Here is a 21894-nt window from a genome sequence, read left to right on the forward strand (position 1 = left end):
AAATTTTTGAGAATGCTGGCAACAGTGAAATTGGACGGAAATTTGATGCTATTTCTTTATCTCCCTTCTTAAACAGTGGCTTAACTTCAGCATATTTCAGCCATTCGGGAAATATTCCACTGATAAACGACTGGTTACACAGATAGCTTAATATGTTACTTAGCTCAGAATCACATTCTTTAATTAACTTTGTAGATATTTCATCATACCCACTAGATGTTTTTGATTTTAAAGATTTTATGATGGACATTATTTCTGTTGGGGTAGTGAGGGTCAAATTCATATTATGGAAGTTACTTGAAATGTCTGGTCTAAGGTAATCCATAGCAGCATCTACCGAACCTGACAACCCCATCTTTTCAGTAACAGTTATAAAATGTTTGTTAAAAAGTTCTGCAACACTATACACATCTGTCACCAATGCATCATTTACTCTTAATGCTATTTGTTCCTCTTCATGTCTGGTTCTACCGGTCTCCTCCTTCACTATATCCCATATTGTCTTTATTTTGTTATCTGATATGACTATCTTTTCCTTGTAATATATTTGCTTTGACATCCGTATTACAGTCTTTAATATTTTGCAGTATTTCTTATAATGTGCTATAGCATCAACATTGGAAATGTTTCGGATTGACAGATACAGTTTTCTTTTTGTTTTACAAGATACCCCTATTCCTCGAGTAATCCATGGCTTCTTTGTAGACTTTGCTCTAACCTTGGTAAGTTTTGGGGGAAAGCAGTGTTCAAATAAGGTAAGCACTTTATTAGCAAAAATGTTATATTTTTCATTCATGCCATGAGCACTGTAAACATCAGTCCAGTGAATGTCTCTGAGGAGTGTCCTAAAATAATCAATTTTTGGCTTACTGATTACCCTCTTGAGCTCAGATTTAACAGATTTTATGTCCTGTTCAGTATTAACATTTAACAGAAGGAACTGCATGTCATGGTCTGAGAGGCCATTGACTATTGGTTTTGTAATATAATTTTGTTCATTTGACTTTTCTATAAAGATATTATCAATGGCTGTTTGTGAGCAAGTGGTTATCCTAGTGGGGAACTTTACTGTGGGAATTAAGTTGAATGATAGTGTTACTAACTCAAATAGGTTCTTATTGGGAGAGTCTTTAAGGAAATCTACATTGAAATCACCAGCAACCACTATTTCTTTGTTTTTGGTTGTTAAATGGGCCAGTACAGCTTCAAGGTGGTTTACAAACAGATTAAAGTTACCTGCAGGTGCTCGATATACACTTAATATTATGAAAGATTTTTTGTGAAAATCTAATTCTGTTGCACATGCTTCCATATGCTGTTCTAGGCAAAATTTATGAATGTCTATGTTCTTAAATTTATGACAGTTCCTGATGAATGTGGCAACTCCTCCTTTCTCCATTTCTGATCTACAATAGTGAGATGCTAACCTAAACCCTGTAACACTTAAAAGTTCTATACCAGTGGTCACATGATGTTCAGAGAGGCAGATTATGTCAGCTGGGTTTGAAGACTCTAATTCATCTATGCAGATAGTTAATTCATTAATTTTATTTCTCAGTCCTCGAATATTTTGATGCAATAAAGATAGCTGACATTTCACATTGACTGACTTAAAATTGGATGGAGTTAAAATATCTGCTGACAGTTGAAAATTCTTAACCAATGGCTGTTTATGTTGATGTAATAAGCTGGAATTATGTTTTTTGATTTCTTTCTCAAACTGAAGGTTTGTCTCAGTTCTAACCTCTCTTAAAATTTGTTTTCTTTCTGTCCTCCCTACCCTAAAAAAGGGTCTTTTCTGAATCCTATAACCACTGGTATTTTACCACTCATGACAGTGCCTCCCCCCTTTAACTTTCCTGCTATTTCCCCAGCCAATTTACCCTTCCCCTTCCTGTTGAGGTGAAGGCCATGCCTAGTATAATCCCACCTACTGACAGAATCAACATGAACCACACCAATGTGTGACCCCGCACCCGACATGAGCAGCCGTTCCAGCTCCAAATTAACTCTCTTGACAGAAGAGTTCAAATGAGGTCGGTCATAGCGCCCAAGAACAGATACAAACTCAACACTGGTATGCCTTGATGCTGATGCAATCTTCGCCAGGTCACACTCTATGCTGTACCCAGGATCTCTGTCAATACTGTTACCTGCCCCACCCACTATAACCACGGTGTCTTCCTTAGTGAAATCTTTGCAAAGTGATCCTAAATCCTCTGTCACCTGCTCCAGACCAGCACTAGGTTTAAAAAAATTGGTGACCTGGTATTCTGATCCTAGTTCATCCTGCAAGAGTTGGCCAACACCTCTTCCATGGGAACTACCTAACAACAACACTTTCTTTCTCTTTACTGATTTCCCTACATTCTTACTTTTCAATTTGCTGCTGAAAGTTTGTTGTGCCCTGTCTACACCTGTAACTGCTTGAGGCTCACCAGCTTCTAACTGAAGCAACAGGTCAAATCTATTTTCCACATTCACCATAAAGCTGTCAGACAAAGTTCTAGGCCTGTTCCTCCTGTTGCCTGTTGCCACTTCCCACCTCTCTTTACCCTTCTCCCTCCTTAACCTGTCAAGATCTCCCCTGGCCTTGTCTAACTCAGCCTGAAGGGCAGCAATTTTCCCCTCCTGTTCCAGTATCTTCCTATCTCTACTACAAATCCTACAAAACCACTGATGAGTCTCATTTACTTCCCCTATTCCCACGCCACTACAGTCACCCACATGGAAAAAACTACAGCACCCATCACACCAAAGCCCCGACCTAACAATTCTACGGCAAGTCAAGCACTTTTCACTCATGATAAACGTAATAATTTATTAAGAATAAGTCAGTTAAATTACAGGTGCCCCATCTGCTGCTGTGTGTAGCTGGTGGTATGACGTACCCCACTGTCCAGGAGAGCTGTCACACTTGAATGCTTTGTTAGTGAACCGACACCTATTTATATGTGGCTGTGCAGCTCTGTTTTGCTAAACATGCCGCTCCACGTCCAAAACTGACTTTTCCTATCACAAACGGTAGTGCTGCTACAATATAATATGGAAGTTAGGGGATTGTTGTACCGAACAAAGAACTTACACACAATTCTTGGGATATGGTTCAGAGTGTAATTTGGTTTAGAAAGAGTATGTTCAACTGTCGAATACAAGATACAGGAAATGTTATTACATACCAATGATGATTATCAATCGAATTTTGTAATACTGAAACCGTACTGAGTGATTACTACAGAATTGTACCTTGTCTCTTACAATGGCACGTCTAGCAAAACAGTGCTTTCAACCTCAGCAATGAGCGATAGGATAAGTAAAGGAGTTGTGGCAAAAAACGTTTCATATCTTATTTTCTTAATCGTTGTTCACTAATACATAATCTCATAAAATTTATAATTCACAGACTAGATCTTTATGTATAGAAATAAAACAGATTTTTGTCACTACAGAGAAATTGTAGAGTATCCTGGGAGAATGTGTTGGCACTTGTAGTTGTTTCTATTACACTGTGATGGTAGGTTTATTTTTTCATAGTGAATGGACTCCTTCATGGACTTACACTGAAGTGATAGAAGTCGTGGGCTAGTGATATGCACATAAACCGATGATTGTAGTATGACATACATGAAGTATAAAAGGGCAGAGCATTGATGGAGCTATCAGGTGAACTCAGTTGATTCATGTGAAGAGATTTCCAATGTGATTATGACCATACGTCAGGACTTAACAGTATTTGAAAGCTGAATGGTAGTTGAAGCCAGACACATGGAACTTTCAATTTCGAAATCGTTACAGAATTCAATATTCTGAGATCAACAGCGTCAAGAGTTTGTCGAGAATACCAGATTTCAGGCATTATCTCTCACCACAAACATCGCAGTGGCCAATGGCTTCACTTAAGGGTACAGGGTACTTTTCTGGCTCAATATTGTGCAAAAATCAACACCTATTTCTTGCAGGCACTGTTTATAATGTATATGTTTTACAGATTTTTTGTTGATATCAGATAATGCAGCACACTTTCTAAACAAATTAGAAGCATTTTGAAACTTTTGAACCTGCTTAGGGTTATTAAAAAAATTACAAAGAAATTGATGCAATTTTTTTCCAAAATGTGTCTTCAAATTTAATCCAATGTTATACTTTTGAAGGAGTCAAAATTTTTACCAGATATGTGTGAAATGATGGCTGATGTACTAGACCTATATAATTCCACCTAATATGTATCTTGCAAGGATAAAAAGTATCATATGTCACACTTTATAATTAAATGTTTCCCTGAGATCTTACATTTTAATTTTTATAATTTTTTTCCTAATAAAAATGTTATTTTTTCTGTAATTTAGTTGATTCTGCAATAAAGCTTAGGTCTGCTACATAACTGTAGACTATTGCAAGTTACAGAAAAAGAATTAGAGCAATGCTTTATGAACTTTAGTAAATATTTGTACCTGAATTCTGAAAAATACAACTTGTGGGAAATTGGAAATGAATATATGAGTCCAACTTAACTGTGCCTTAGAACATTCCTGAAGCACAGTCTTTATCCTGCAGCATTTCTTCTTCTTCAAGCTTCCTCTTGGCATTCCTTTTAGCACTTCTTGCTTCTTTGGTAACTTGAAAAGCGGATCTTTCAGTTTCATGTGCCTGTGGTCTGTCACGCACAAGCAATTGATCTTCCATATTAGAGACACATTTTATGCCTGCGTTTCTCAGGACTAACCTTCCTATCACTCCATCACTGAAACACAACACTGCCACTGCATCTAGTACGCCAACTTTTAATGTATTTAGCCCTACAAAAAATTCTTGGGTAATCCTTCCCATATGCAGTGGTTGAAACTTTCATTTGTATTCTGAGTGCCCCCATGAAGACATTTACTAAGCAAAACAGGGTCACTCAGGCCTCAAAGTTCGTTTTATTTCATTCATAACAGGCTCAGTAAGAGAATGCTTATGATGGTATATTTGACCACTTTCTTTTGATTTTTGGTAATCACACCAAGAATCTGCTCCTTTAGGGCAAAGTCCATGTACAGGCTGGTCATCTGTGGACAACTTATGAAACTATGTGGCCCATACAGCTTTTCTCATTGCTGTAACATCATTCAGAGCTGCAGTTCGTCTAATGGCCAGTCCATAATAACTCTAAAGAAGGTCTATTTCAGTTTTTGTCAATTTGCCTCGGCCAGACACAGATTTTCCATCAGACAGCAACTATCCTTTGATTTCTCTTCATAGCCTCCTCAATCTAGCACCCATCCTCTTTTACACATGTCCACAACACTCTAGTTTTGTTAACAAGGTATCACCATAAACGTTGAACTCATTAATTTTATTGAAAGCTTTAGAGTTCCCATCGCCTAGGTACTTTGTATATCTAACGTTATAGACGGGCACTGACCTCTGAAATATTTTAGTGCTCCATCACACTCCATACCTCCACTGTAACAATCATAATTCCTAGAACACTGATGTTCAATATGTCCTTCAGTGTTACCATGGCAGGTGCGGCAGTACATAGATAAGCCTCAACATCAACAACTTTTCCATTCTCCAGAGAAGTAACACTTACAACACCATTCAAGGAATGATGTCCTCGATGTTTCCATGTCCCATCAAGTGCAACAGCAGTGTCCCTGGTTCCACTAATATTTACAGTTTCTTCTACTGCACATTTGATAGATGCTTCAGACACAACCGTCAAGCCACCTAAAAGTACTTTTATGTACTTGCTGAACCTACTGGGAGGAGGAGGAGGAAGGTCCATCAAACTACGAAATGTTTGAGCAGCCTTTTTTTTTCCTTTTCCTTTTGCATGCATTGCATACACTAACTTCAAATTCACATCGTATGAATTATGGACAATGTTCGAAGTCATTTTTGAGGTAGATTTATTGCAGGATCTACACAGAACAACTAATTTTGACACTAAACCCATCCTGCTACTTTGTTGTTCAGTTATTTCCAGACAGCCTACACCACCACATTGTTTACATTTCGCCACTTCCTTTATGAAAGAAGATAAGATGCCAACATCAACAACTACAAATCCACTACAAACAGCGTCATTGTTAACACAAAAATCCAAATCACCAGGAGGTGTGCCTTGTGAGAATTTCTTCCCTGACGAACTGATACATAGGTTACTTTCAACAGTGTTGTTTGCCTTGTTTGTGAACTGGTTACCACAGAAATTCCTTTTATTGAATTTCTTGATGCATGGCATAGTTCGTATTTATTGTACACTAAAGGATATGTACTTATACAAATATATGTAGCACTTAGGCAACAAACATTCAGTAATGTGGTGTCACTGCCAAACACCACACTTGCTAGGTGGTAGCCTTTAAATCGGCCGCGGTCCGTTAGTATACGTCGGACCCGCGTGTCACCACTATCAGTGATTGCAGACCGAGCGCCGCCACACGGCAGGTCTAGAGAGACTTCCTAGCACTCGCCCCAGTTGTACAACCGACTTTGCTAGCGATGGTTCACTGACAAAATACGCTCTCAATTGCCGAGACGATAGTTAGCATAGCCTTCAGCTACGTCATTTGCTACGACCTCGCAAGGCGCCATTACCAGTTACTATTGATACTGAATCATGTACAGTCAAGAGCGACGTTCACCATTAATGGATTAAAGTTAAGTATTCCACCAGCTACGTCCGTTTTTCTAAATTCTAATTTCCTTGTCCTGTTCCAGACCTCACGCCAGCCTGCGTGAGCTAAAACGCGTGCCTTTCGGCTTCCTCTAGTAACGCGGTGTTGGCTCTCCTGCCAACCCACAACAAGTAACACGTCAACAAACTGCTTCAGCGAAACAAAAGTTAATAATAGCAAAGATAATCATTCACAGACTCTAGAAACCTGCACTGTTACCAACATATACAGTGAATCATACGTATAATCGCTGGAAACAGAAAGTTCACAGTTCTTTTTGGAATAATACTGGTTTTTGTAACAGAAATAAAGGTGACATGGCGGTATGCATGATCATAACTTTAAAATTTGGCATATACAGGTCCATTTTTCATTTGAAACCCTGTTGTTGTTATTGTGGTCTTCAGTCCTAAGACTGGTTTGATGCAGCTCTCCATGCTACTCTATCCTGTGCAAGCTTCTTCATCTCCCAGTACCTACTGCAACCTACATCCTTCTGTATCTGTTTAGTGTATTCATCTCTTGGTCTCCTTCTACGATTTTTACCCTACACGCTGCCCTCCAATACTAAATTGGTGATCCCTTGATGCCTCAGAACATGTCCTACCAACCGATCCCTTCTTCTATTCAAGTTGTGCCACAAACTTCTCTTCTCCCCAATCCTATTCAATACCCCCTCGAAACCCTATAAAGTATATATAAATGTAATGAGGAAAGACTACAGAATTTAATAAAGTAATAAAAAATCGATTTTTCCACCATTTATAAGTACCCTGTATCCTTAATGACCAAGAGCAGTGGCGTTTATATAGAGTTATCAGTGCTAGCAGACAATAACGGCGGAAATCAGCATGGGACATACCACGAACATAATCTTTAGGACAGTGCGTCGAAATTTGAGTTAATGGGTTATGGCAGCATTCGAGCATCGTGAGTGCCTTTGATAATAGCATGACATCGCCTGCAGCATATCTCCTAGGCTCTTGACCATATCGGTTAGACCCTAGACGACTAGTAAACTGTGACCTGGTCAGCTGAGTCCTGATTTCAGTTGGTAAGAGCTAATTGCAGGGCTCGAGTGTGGCGCAGACCCCATGAAGCCATGGACCCAAATTGTCAACAAGGTACTGTGCTAGCTGGTGCTGGCACCATAATGGTGTGGGCTGTGTTTATGTGGAATCGTCTGAGTCCTCTAATCCAGCTGAACGATCATTGACTGGAAATGGTTATTTTTGGCTGCTTGGAGACCATTTGCAGCCTTTCATGGTTTTCATGTTCACAAACAATGATAGAGTTAGAATGGATGACAATGTGCAATACGCTGAGGCCACTATTGTTTGTGATTGGTTTGAAGAACATTCTGGACAATTTGAGTGAATGATTTGCCCATCCAGATCGCCCAGCATGAATCCCATCGAACATTTATGTTGCATAATAGAAACGGCAGTTCGTGCACAAACTCCAGCGCTGGCAACATTTTTTGCAATTGGGGATGGCTATAGACGCCACAGGTTTCAATAATTCTGCAGGAGACTTCCAACGACTTGTTGAGTCCATGCCACATGGAGCTGCACTTCACTGGGCAAAACCAGGTGCGACACGTTTTAGGAGGTATCCCGTGACTTTTGTATTGACACAGTTTCAGCTGTGATAGTCTGATAAAAATTATATTTTATCCAAAGAAATGTCTTGTGGCTAACGCTGATTCTATGATCGTTGACAGTCTACTAGTACTTGGTTCATTAGCTTTACAAATAGAAGAGTGTAATTTGCTTTTTGTAAAATGAAATTGGTGCTTCACATTTATTTTATGGAATTTGTGATCTTCTAGTCTAAATTTCCTATATTGCATTCTAGGGCTATTTTATGCTGATTGATACATATCTATTCAATTACAAGCACATTGTGTCCTTTTGGGTACAGAAATTTCACACTTTTTTATTTAAAAGCTAGAAATCCCTCAACTGAGACCGATACAACTTCAGTATCATCTGTATTGAAAGGATCTGTGTCTAAGAGCCGATTCACGTGGGAAGCCAACAGACTGGAACAGACTGGGAGGTGACATTACTGTCAAAAGGTGATGTGCTCACACTACACGAGATGACAACACAGTCACACTCTATTTAAACCCATATCAAATGGTAAAATTGAGATTAAGAGATACCATCCATAATTTTAAAGGATGTCGCAATATAGAATCAGAATAGAGAACTGTTTATGATATAGATTTTTAAGGGCCAAAGTAAAAATCAGAGGGGAAGTTCTTAACAAAATTTGTATGGTAAACTGCCGAGAACTGAAACAACAAGATAAAAGTCGTCCAAATATTTGATAATGTCAGTATTTACTACTAGAGAAAATATATCAGCATAAAAATCAAAGAAAATTTAGAAGGGAGTATATAAAGCCTTTTTACTTTTTTCATTATTTTTCATTAATAATTAGCAAATAATGTTCAAAAGTACTTTTACAATGTATTATCTGTTGGATTTCGTCTTGGGAACTTCAACAGATGGTTGTTTAATGATTTTCCTGATGTTTAGCTGGAACGAGTGGTTGGGATTGTCAAAGTCACCCTCCACTGAAGTTGAGCTAGTGCCGAGAGATTATATGGGACTAACTGTTTGAGGGCCTTTGCCTTGCAGTGGGGTCTTTGACTGTTTTCCAGAAAACGTTTTAAATGATTAATTATGTCATTTCATGATTCTAACATGCTTTCTTTCCTCTTCAATTTCAGTATTCTTTTATAAAAACAGAAATGAAGTACAAAAAATTTAAACACCAACTAAAACGCTCCATTTGAGTCATGTGATGCCTGTGACATCACTGGCTAGCTCGCAGCTCCTGCTGTCATGATGCTAATTCACAGTGATGTCTTGTTTTCGAATTTCCGTTTCGGAAAATGGGTTACAAATGGTGTGTAATACCATACTGTTCAAATACACTGACAAAAATTCCTGAAAAATTGTTTTTGAGTGTTTACAAAGAATGAGAAGACACGTAAAATGTGGTTGCACTGTACAGGCAAAACGCCAGCGCATCGACGCACAAGTTCACTAACTTAATTAAAAATGTGTTGCTCTGTGAAGTTAACATTAGTTAGCCGGCCAGTGTGGGCCAGCGGTTCTAGGCGCTTCAGTCTGGAACCGCGCGACCGCTACGGCCGCAGGTTCGAGTCCTGCCTCGGGGATGGATGCGTGTGGTGTCCTTAGTTTAGTTAGGTTTAAGTAGTCCTAAGTTCTAGGGGACTGATGACCTCAGATGTTAGGTCCCATTGTGCTCAGAGCCATTTGAACCATTTTGAACATTAGCTAACCTCCGAGATATGCTCTCTCATTGTTACACAGAAGGATAGCGTTAGTCAAATAAATTAAACTGCTAGTGAAAATTGTCGTTTTACCTAATTGCACTTGAATTATTCAGTAGCTCAGTTGTTAGTGCGGCAAACTGTCGAATATTATACAGGGTGACGATATGGAATAAAATCGTCATAACTTCTGAACGGTTTGCGTTAGGACGTTCAAACTGCACAGTTGGCCATGGTGCATGATGGGAATTAGTATAGTGTGGTTTAGCGATGAAGCCGACTTTCATTTGGATGGGTTCGTCAATAAGCAAAATTGGCGTATTTGGGGGACTGAGAATCCGCGTTTCACGATCGAGAAGTCTTTTCATCCTCAACAAATGATCGTGTATTGTGCAATGTCCAATCACGGAATAATTGGTGCGATATTCCTTGATGGCACAGTGATTACCAAACGATACATGAAGGTTTTGGAACATGATTTCATCCGCATTGTCCAAAGTGACCCTGATTTCGACAAGGTGTGGTTCATGCAAGATGGAGCTCCATCGAAGCAGGAGAGTGTTTAATGTCCTGGACGAGCACTTTGGGGACCGCATTTGGCTCTCAGGTACCCAGAGGCCACTGATGTGGACTTCCATTGGCCATCTTGTTCTCTCGACTGCGATTCCTTTTTGTGCGGCTATATGAAAGACAAGGTGTAAAGCAATAAAACAGCCATTCAGGAGGTCACCGACAGCAACCAAGTTCTGACACTTTGGCGGATCATGTAGAATTTCGCTATTCCTCAGAGCAACATCATCGCCAATGATGGCGAACATATCGAACATGTCACAACCTAAATCTGAATACCTGTAGTGACGTTTACATGTTGAATAAAGTATGTGCGCCATAGTTTTAACTAATTTACATTTTTTTCATATAGTTCTATAACTGAATAACTGTTACCCTGTAAAACGATGTCCATAGATCACTGGTTCGAATCTAACCCAAAAGAACGTTTCAACTTATAAGTAAAACGACTGGACAGTCCTCTCATATGGAAACCAAATAACAATCGTAATTATAAAACTCCTCCACATCGATTAGAAACAGAATAATGTTTTTTTTTTTTCCTTCCTGTTTGCATGCACTTACTTTTGCAATCGCTGCTCACACACGTCACATTCAGAAAGATATTTTCTTGTCAATGTGATCACACACTTTTTTCTTCATTATAAGCAATATTTTTATCTTCGCACTGTCTAGCTGGGATTCTTATTAATTAAACTTTTGCTATTTCATCATATTACATGAAAATGAAGTAAGTCAGCTAATTATAATTCTTGCAGCACGTTTTCGACCAATGAGTACTTTCCATCTTAAAGATTAGTTACCTACAATATTATTCCATATGACATTACTGAATGAAAATACACAGAATAAGTCAACTTCCTTATTTATTGCTCCCAAAGATTTGCAATGATTCTAAGTGCAAATTTGGCTAAACTAATCTGATTTAGAAGTTCCAAAACGTGTTTCGTTTTTCAGTTTAAATTCTCATCAATTTTGAAGTTTCCACGATAATTCTTTATTTCCTCATCATGCGTTATACTCATAATTGGTGTACTACCTATAGATGTGCAGAGCTGAAAATACTGTCTTTTTGAAATGGAGAGTAGGGACATTCGTAGAAAACCACCCAATAATACTTTTCAGAAAATGTTTACCATTAATTCTGCTGCTATATGTATGTTTGGATTAATTACAATACTAATGTTATCTGCAAAAAGAACTAATTCTGTTTGTTGTATAGTAGAGGGAAGGTGATATATATATATATATATATATATATATATATATATATATATATATATATATGTGTATATGTATGTATCCTAGAAAACGCAAACATAGGTGGTGGAACGCAAAGTGTGATGAAGCCATTGAGAGAAGAAAGCAAGCATGGGACAAGTTCAGTAGCTACAGAAATTCAGAAACATGGAAAGAATTTCACGAAGTTCAGAAACTAGCATCGAAGGAAATCAGAAGGGAAAAACGAGCATATGACAATAACAGACTAAAAGAAATTGATGAAGATTTCAAAAGAAATAACACAAGACATTTTTACAGAACTTTCAAAGAAAATATTAAGTGCTATCAACCCCCTAGCCTCTGCTTCCGAAGAACAGATGGATCCCTGGAAACAAACACAAAAGAAAACTGTAAAATTCTCAAACATTACTTTGATAAACTTCTTAATTGCAAAAAACCTACAGGGAAATTAACATTCCAAAAGACCACATCTAATGCCGATTCTGATCCACCCACAATAGAAGAGATAGAGGAAATCATAAAACAAATGAAAAATAACAGAGCTGCCGGAGAAGATGGTATTATCGCCGAGATCTGGAAACTCCAAGATGAAAACATCACCAAAAAAATCCATAAGATTATCTCCGAAATTTGGATCACAGAGAAAGTGCCAGAGGAATGGAAATGTGCATTGATCCATCCGTTACATAAAAAGGGTGATAAGTCAGATCCAAACAATTACAGAGGCATTTCGCTAGTACCAGTTACATACAAAATTTTCTCTAAGGTGCTATTAAACAGACTAGAACCACAAGCAGATCTGCAAATTGGGGAATACCAGGCAGGCTTCAGAAAAGGGAGATCATGCATCGAACAGATCTGGAACTTGAGAACACTTTTGAAAGTCAGACAGGCAAGAAACACTGTAGTTACCTTTGTGGACTTTAAAAAAGCATATGATTCCATAGACAGACAGACACTCTTTGACGTACTGGAAGAATATGGTATCGACAGAAAAACCAGGGCACTTATACAACAGACGCTTACAGACACTACCTCCAAGATTAAGTTCATGGGAGAAATTTCGGAACCCTTCCACATACACACAGGTGTCCGACAAGGAGACGGGCTCTCACCAATCCTGTTCAACATGGTGTTAGACAAAATTATCAAGCAGTGGGAGGAACAAGTTAAAGGAACACAGCTGGGAAGAACACGTGAAACCAAAACAATCATAAAATGTCTGGCATTTGCAGATGATATAGCCATACTCAGCAATAATACACAGGAGGCAAAGGAAGCACTGGAATGCTTGCATGAAATAGCTGCCAAAACAGGTCTGCAGGTATCTTACGAGAAGACACAATATATGGAACGACAGACCAACAATGTACACACCATGCATACGGTATATGGATCCGTAGAAAGAGTCGAAAAATTTAAGTATTTAGGGGAGTACATACAAATGGGAGGATCAAACAAGGCGGCTAACATGGAACGAATGAAGAAACTCCAGAAGGCATACAAACTCACATGGTCACATTATAATAAGAAAAGCATATCGAGGCAGGCCAAACTTAGGCACTACAAAACAGTTGTATTACCAGAAGCATTGTACGCGTCAGAAACAACCACAATTGGAGCATCAGGCATCATAGACACAGAAAAAATAGAACGCAAAATTCTCAGAAAAATATTTGGACCAATTCACAGAGATGGCGTATGGATGAAGCGACCTACCAAAGAGCTGTACCAGCACACTGACAGACTAACAGACGCGATCAGAAAACGCACATTAACTTTCTATGGGCACATACAGAGAATGGACAACAACCGACTTACAAAGAAAATTTTTGATGTAGTAAACAGCTCAAGCAAGAAAACAAATTGGTATCATGAAATAGACGAAGACTTAAGGCAGATAGGGATCAACAGGCAAATGATAGGAGACAGGAAATACTTCAGAAACAAAGTTAGGAGTGCAAATTTATTGTAAAGGAAAGAAAGAAGAAAGGAACATTATGGACAGAGCAAAGGAAACAGGAGCACAGCCAAAGGATGAAGAGATTTTGGGAAGAGAAGAGGAAGAAAGGAAAGAAGTGAAAATTGTGTCATCATGTGATTTTCGAGTTCAAACACTGTCCATAAGGGCAACAATGAAATGAATGAATGAATATATGTATGTATATGAAACAACAGTGGACCTAAGATTGAGCCTTGTGGAACCCCAATGAGAGATTTCTCCCCAAGCACAAGACTCTCCCCTGCTTAATTTGGTTGAATTATTAAGTATAACTTTCGGCATTCTTTTAGTTAGATATGGCTTTATTCATTGATTTGCTATACCATCAATTCCAAAATCTCATTTTATCCCAGAGAATTTTCACACAGCCAGATGCATTAGATAGGTTGCAGAAAACAGCAACTGACGTCATTTTGTTATTTAGTGCTTTTAAAATTTGATGAGTGAATGTGTAATTGGCATTCTCAGTTTAGAACTCTTTAAAAATTCAAACTGTGATATACTGAGGATATAATTGTTGCTCAGGTGGGATACTATTCTAGAACACATGACTTTCTCATAAATTTTGTAAAATGAGGTCAGTACTGAAAGGGGTCAGTAGTTATTGACATCTCACCTATCGACTTTCTTATAGAGGGGCTTTCATTGTCCTTGTTCAACATACCCTTTTGATTTATCTTCAACTGTTTGTCACCATATTTTTATTACATTTATGAAGTGATTGTTAAATTTGTATGCTGCCTGTGACTGATCACTTAAATCCCTTGCATTTAAATTAATAGTGATAATATATCTTGTTTTGAGACTTGTTGTCCTATCTCTCATTTTATTACATTCCATATAGCCTTAACTCTGTTTTTACAATTACTGATTTTGACATAATGTGCATGTTCCTTGACAATTTAGTAAATTTTCTCATGAGTTTTGAGCAATTTTTGTAGTGTGCAACTACTAAGGGCTTTTACTTGTTCTTCCTAACACATACGATTTCCTTGCTTTTCACAAGAACCTTTAATCCCTCTAGTGATCAATGGTTTATGCTTGGCTGTTCAATGTGCCTTCAGTTTAGCTTATACAGAAAACTGTTTGCGAATACTGATATTAAATTATCACTTGAGAGAGTAATGTTATGTCGACATTTAGTTTTTATAAATTCTATCCTAGGTCATCTCTTGTAAACTGTTCTTAAGACCATATATTCTTGAGTCATTAATTAGTCTCATCTCCACTGAGGAGTGTCTATATTATAAGGCAGTAGTCCTCAAAAATTTTTCTATGGGCTCCTTTTCACGACAAAAAGTAGTATCTGACACTCTCCAGAGCCACTTTCATTAATAAAAAATAGTCATTTTTATATTTTCTTTGCCTTATTCTCTGTTTTACCAAATTCAGTTTAGAAGGATTTTGTGCAACAGAAACCAAAACTACATGAATTATTATGACGAAAATATGAAATAAATTGTTTAGCTTTGTTAAATTTTTATTTATTCAAACACCATGAAGTGAATGATAATTGCAGTCCAGCAAATGAGGCTTACAAGGACATTGAAAATTTAGATTACAAAGGTCAACATGATAGATTAGCTTGCATTTGAGAAGAAAGTTTATCAAGACGTGGCATGGTGTCACAGCAGAAACTGCCACTCGAAATTCTTTGTTTAGATTCAGCTCTGGACGATAGTCTAACTTCAGAGATGACAAAGATGAAAAGTCAGTCTCACACAACTATGTTGTTGAAAAAGGAAATCAGGATCTGCATTACATTTTGGCTCAGTGTTGGCGATTCCCTGTTAATATGTATCCAAAACTCCAACAATAACATTTCATTAAATTTTCTCTTTGGTGAAGTATCGCAAGTGAGATCAATAAGTTGTTCTTTCTCTTTTATATTTAGAGATTAGGGTCCATGAGCATTTTGAATGGATTTTTAATAAAGTTAAATTTATCATAATCGTCGCTGAACTACTTTTAGAAGTTAATTTTTAGTGTTGCAAGACAATGAAGAACACAGGCTTTCAGAAGCATCGGCTAGTCTGCGTCCTTTAACAGTGTCACTAGAACAGGGAACATATTTAACATGTCGCTATCCATTTGGTTTTCTAGAGCTCTAATTTCTTTATTAATGCCTTCAATTTCCATCTCAAAATAGTATAGTTGCCTGGTCACATTGAAATGAACTGTCAAGAATATTTAGTTCCTCAAAGATGTCTGTCAGGTAAGCCATTTTCAATAGAAAATCTCCATTACTAAAACAGTCTGCCAGAGAGAGACTTTCTTTCTTTCAGAAACAGAACACCTAATTTCAAACATTCTTTTTAGATTTTTACCCTTGAATACCATCGAGTATTGCTAAAAAAGCAGTTGAGCGAGTTCAGCAACCAACTCCTTGCATAGCACTTTTAAAATCCTTGAATTTACAAATTTTGCTTAATGAATGTTAACTATTTCTGTAACCGACTGCAGCACCTCTTGGATCGGTAGACTAAGTTCTTTAACGGCCAGAGCCTCTCAGTGTATTATGTAGTGAGTCCATATGGTATCAGGAGCTACAGTGTTAAATTTCACTTGCAATCCACCATGAATTTCAAAGAATGAGCGAGCTCCAGTGCACAATCTAGTGTAATTATTGCATGACATCCAGATTTGATTAAAAGGTATTGATTGTGTCAGCAAAGGTTTGAACTGCAGCTGTTTCCAGTATTGGCTCACAGCAAAGAAATTCCCCTTGAATATTAAACTCATCAACAAAACAAACATAAGCAATCAAATGAGCATCTTTATGAATATCTCACTTCGTCTATTTGAAGTGCAAAACAGATGTTACTCAATTTATTGATTAACTGCTCGAGTAAATCTTCAGAAAGTTTAAAATTCGACTACTTACTGTGTCATTGGAGACAGGAATACTACTTAAGCAAAGGAATCACCAAACATTGTTGATACTATCTCAATTGCTGCTGGTAAAACCAGAGTTTCTCCAACTGTGTATGAGTGTTGTTTCTTGTATTTAGCAATCCTATGTGAAATTTGGTATGAGGCTAAAAAGGCCTTAGAAGCCACAATCGTCGTTTTAACAAAGTTCTTCTAGGTAGTCAATAAAATATTGATTTTCCTTACAAAAAAATTTTTTTTTTGTTAATTTAGGATTTTTGGTTTCAGGATGAGTCTAATTTGTTAGACTTCATGATATTAGCAGCTAAAATGGTTAAGCAAATTACACACTGAAAACGCTCTTCACCATTGATTGCAGTTTTAGTGAAACCTAGCAATAAATACTTCTCATCATAACTTCTCGTTTTCGCCATTGGAGTATCTCCCTCCTCTCCGCCAGTTGACAGACTACTGATGTCTTCAAGTCTGTCACCAACCAGGAACCACTTCATACTGCAGTCAAGTCTTCCTCAAAAAGTCTGGAAACTGTAAAAACGCGTGGAGATACAGAAGGCAAAATTTGCACTGTGCACCATATTTGAGGATACAGTCACAGTGAAGCTGATAATGAGCGATTCCACAAGTGGCTGACGTCGTCCATCTCGCCCAATAATTTCAAACAATGCTAAAAATATGACCACAGGTTTATTGTCTTTGATGGCGTCTAGCACAACAGTGACTTTGGGCGAAATTGAATCCAGATCAGTGCCATCTTCTTTATCCGAAGGAAAAGAGGAATGTAATTGTCACTAAAAATGGTTTTCATATATACCACGCCTACTTCTTGCACGTCATTACCGCCCCCCCTTCCCCCCCCCCAATGGGGTCGCACCCCACAGTTTAAGACCACTGCTGTAAGATGCTATTTTATTTATCCTAATCAACTGTACATCATGGTCAGAGAGAGCATTTGTTACTGAATATATAGCTATTTTCTTGTTTTGAGCTTCATCAAAGAGAACATTACCAGTTAGGATCCTACTGTCATTATTCGCCTGAGTTGGAAAACAGAGTAATGGGTTTAAATTTTAGGATCTGAATAAGGGATTCTGATCTTTTTCCATATCAGAATCCTTTAGAAAATATACACTAAAATCAGTACTTACTATTAACTGCTTACTGCTGTCTGGCAGAGAGCACAGTAGGGAATCCATATTTCTCATAAGTGATTCAAAATTTTCCAGTAGGGGGTCTATTTGCAGTTATGATTAAAAGTGAACTATTTTTCAGTATTAATTCACAAGAACATACTTCTATGTGTTGATCACTACAAAATTTACTTGTTTCATTGTTTTTAAACTTGGTTCTGTCTTAATATATGTAACAATTCCTCCTTTTCCCATATTAGTTCAGCAGGTGTAAGATGCTACATCGTAATATCTTATGAGTAACTTCTTGAACCCAATGGTTATGGGTGCTCAGAAAGGTACAGGTTTCCTTTCTTTTCAGAACCTCAGAATTTTCTAAACAGATAAGTAATTCTTCTACCATTCACTCAGTCCTCCAATAGTCTGATGAAATAAGTTTACATTACTTTTCGGTGCATTCTTAAGCGTTTTGTGGGGTTCTATTGCTTAAACTTCTTTCTCTAGAGTGTGCCTCAATCCTCACCCTAACCTAAACACTACATACTTTCAGCATTAATGGTATTTCAACATTTAATATATTAAAATATTAAACCAAATGTATGTACCACTATCATATGTAAGTACTAATATATTTATTAGAGTGATGTTATTGCTTTAAACTAGTGGTGCAGCTGTTGACTACAGTGGAAAGCTCTTAATGTAACTTATTTGGTGTTTTTAATTGGTCCTGAGGCTGCAAAAGCATGCAGTCCACTCTAGTGGATACTTCCTGCTGGTGTTGTGTCTTGTGTACCTTTAAAGCCTCAAGACTGATTAAAAACGCCAAAGAAGCGACATTAACAACTGTCTGTTGCTGTGGACAACTGCACCACAGATTTAATCTAAGTATGCCGTTTGCAAAAGTCGTCAGTATTATAGCTACATTTAAGGAAATGTAAATCAATAAACAAAAAGCTTTTCCCTCACCTCTATCGCATAACTTTGGGCTGATATTACACGAAATACTATTTCTAGCATTATAGAAGTCGCATTTAACACATGATTATGAGTGATGTATTCAGAACAATGGAACACACGCCATACGTATGGGTATAGCTTGAACAGAATAACAAATGTTAACTCAGTACAGATCTAAAAATAATTTCATCAGGCCTTTATGTGGAATGTTCTATCTATAGGTGTGTGAAATTTGTTTGGGGCAATAGAAGAGAAAGAAGATGCACTAGGCACATGAATATGAAGGACAGTTATGAAAACAAATCATATTGGATTGGCTGGTTAATTGGGGGGAGGGGACCAAACAGTGAAGTCATCGGCCCCATCAAATTGGCGTTAGTAAAATAAATTAATCAGAAAAGGATGTTGATCGATACCAAACAGAAGAATGAAAGACAATTCTTTGAATAATTGGTTAGATAAATTTATTAACAAATAGTTTTCTCAAAGTAAAAATCCTAGAACCAAAATCAAGTGTTGGCTACAAACATCCATATTACAAGTCTGATCACTTAAATGAAGCAGAACAGACACTTATCATGAGCTACACATAATAATGACATCACGTCCAAGGTATTGCCTTTATGGACCTATGATATTCGCATTGGCTTCACACCTATCAAACTAATCTATACTTTTATGCTACTGCATAAAGTAAACTCGTTGTTTAACGCTGTTACCAATAATCTCGAAAAGTTCTTGGCCACTTCACTTTAAATTTTTACATGGTACTCTAATAAGCGTTCAGACTGACGTAGGCTACATATTTTTAACATATGCATTTAAACATTGAGGTAGACATAGGCTATGCATTTTTAATATCTATTATATATAAGAGTATACAGAATATCTGCACTACTAAATAAAGACAAGTCACTGTTTAATGTTGTTACCAGAGTTATGAAGTAACTTACTTTAAATTTTTAGACGATTCAATACTTTCTCTCTCTCTCTCTCTTTCTCTGTCTTCATATATATATATATATATATATATATATATATATATATATATATATATCTGTGTGTGTGTGTATTACAGTGTCATGTAAAAATGTGATGTACATTGGTCAAGGAACGTATATAAGTACTCATATTCTAAATAAAGGAGAAAGATTCTCAGCAAAAATCTCGAAAATTTCTTGACCAGTTTACTCTAAATTTTTACATGTTACTCTATTAAACTTACTGACAGACATGAGCTACAATTAGCTATAAATTTCTTTTTAAGCCAGTTAAAAACTTTTCGAAAGGTTTTTGACTGACTTAATTCAAATGTTTACATGATACTCCACAAAACATTGAGATGGACATATGCTACATATTTCTTTTAACAAAAATGTCCAGTTTTTCTGTTAAAACTTACTGTATGAAAGAAAATACTAGGCTATGCGAGGATTTGAAAATGTGCAGTTTGGTTTTCTTTTTCATAGTCAATTTTAACTATTATAGAAAGGCATTTAAACCATTACAAAAATTGTTTCCCCCATATAGATCCTTTTTCGTTATACATAGTTTTCATCACGAAATGTATACACAAATATGTCTTTTGTTTTCTTCCTTGCAGTCAGTTTTAACAGAAAGGAGGAAAGTTGTCTTTATGGGTTATCAGCTTATGATTAGAATACTACTCCAGAACCCAAATCTTTCAAAACTTTGTAATCCTACCCATTTGCAGACTAAAACTATGCTAAAAATTGTCATTGAAGCTATTATCCTTACAGATACAACAATAGAAGAGGTCTCCCATACCTTTATACCAACGATCACAACTAATTCTTAGCTGTTTAGCCCCCCTTAAACATCCCAACAACCACCACCACCACAACTAATTCACCCATGCATTTTAAGTGACTTCAATTCCCAACAACGGTTTCGTCAGCAATAACAGTAAACAATGTTCAACGTCAGAAAGATGGGGGAAGAAGAGATGGACAGAGAGAGAGGGAAATAGTACACATAGAGAGAGGTAAAAAGGATATGAGCAGTGAGAGGTGGCAGGTGGAGATGAAGAGAAGAAGGAGGAGGAGGCAAAGAGTAGAAAGAGTGGGAGGAGGTGATGAAGAGAGTGAGGGGGAGTGGGAAGAGGAAAGGGACAAAGAGAAGGGGAGGAGGGGGGCAGAGAGGGGGCATAAAAAACATTAGGATCCATATCCAATTTCCACATATATTTAGTAACTGCATACCATTGCTGGATTCGTTAATATTACAGTAAACCATCAACTTCTTATTTTGTGACATAGTGCAATGAGCTTATAAGTAACAGCTGTCTTACAAATGTGGCCCCTGTTACTTTTTAAACAATATACACACTGTTCCAAATTTAGATTTCTTAGGTGCGGAGAATCTGGTTAAATGCCATAAGTTCCTAAATTTTCGCTTGTATGTTTAGAATAACACAGAAATCTAAAAATGCCGACAGACTTGTACTTTCCATATGATCTTATTTGTTGTGAATACCTGAATATATATCTCACCTGCTTAACTCAGTGGTGCTCAGATTTATTCATAATTTCCCCCATAACTAGATACTTAGTGCTCCCTTATATAAAAATGGAGATATTTTTGCCTAACCCATCGAAATTATAAGAAAAACGAACTGCTGAGATTTTGTGAGTTTTGCGAGTGAAAAGCTTGATTTGTCAGGTAGACTATTTATATTATTAATGAAATTCCTGGCAGATTAAAACCGTGTGCCAGACTGAGACTCGAACTCAGGACCTTTGCCTTTCGTGGGCAAGTGCTCTACCATCTGAGCAACCCAAGCACAACTCACGACCTCTCCTCACTTACCCACGAAAGGCAAAGGTCCCGAATTCGAGTCTCGGTCTGGCACACAGTTTTAATCTGCCAAGAAGTTTCATACCACTGTACAACGAGGTACTGGCGGAATTAAAGCTGTGAGGATGGGTCGTGAGCGTGCTTGGGTAGCTCAGTTGGTAGAACATTTGCCTGCGAAGGGCAAAGATCCCCTGCAGAATGAAAATTTCGTTCTGGATATATTATTAATGTCTCCTGCATGCTCTACATCATGTGTTATAACATTCATTTCCTACCAAATAGACTGTCAAAATTCTTTACAGTAATTAAGAT

The sequence above is a fragment of the Schistocerca serialis genome, chromosome 3 (assembly GCF_023864345.2).
Source record: "Schistocerca serialis cubense isolate TAMUIC-IGC-003099 chromosome 3, iqSchSeri2.2, whole genome shotgun sequence".
NCBI classification, from domain to species: domain Eukaryota; kingdom Metazoa; phylum Arthropoda; class Insecta; order Orthoptera; family Acrididae; genus Schistocerca; species Schistocerca serialis.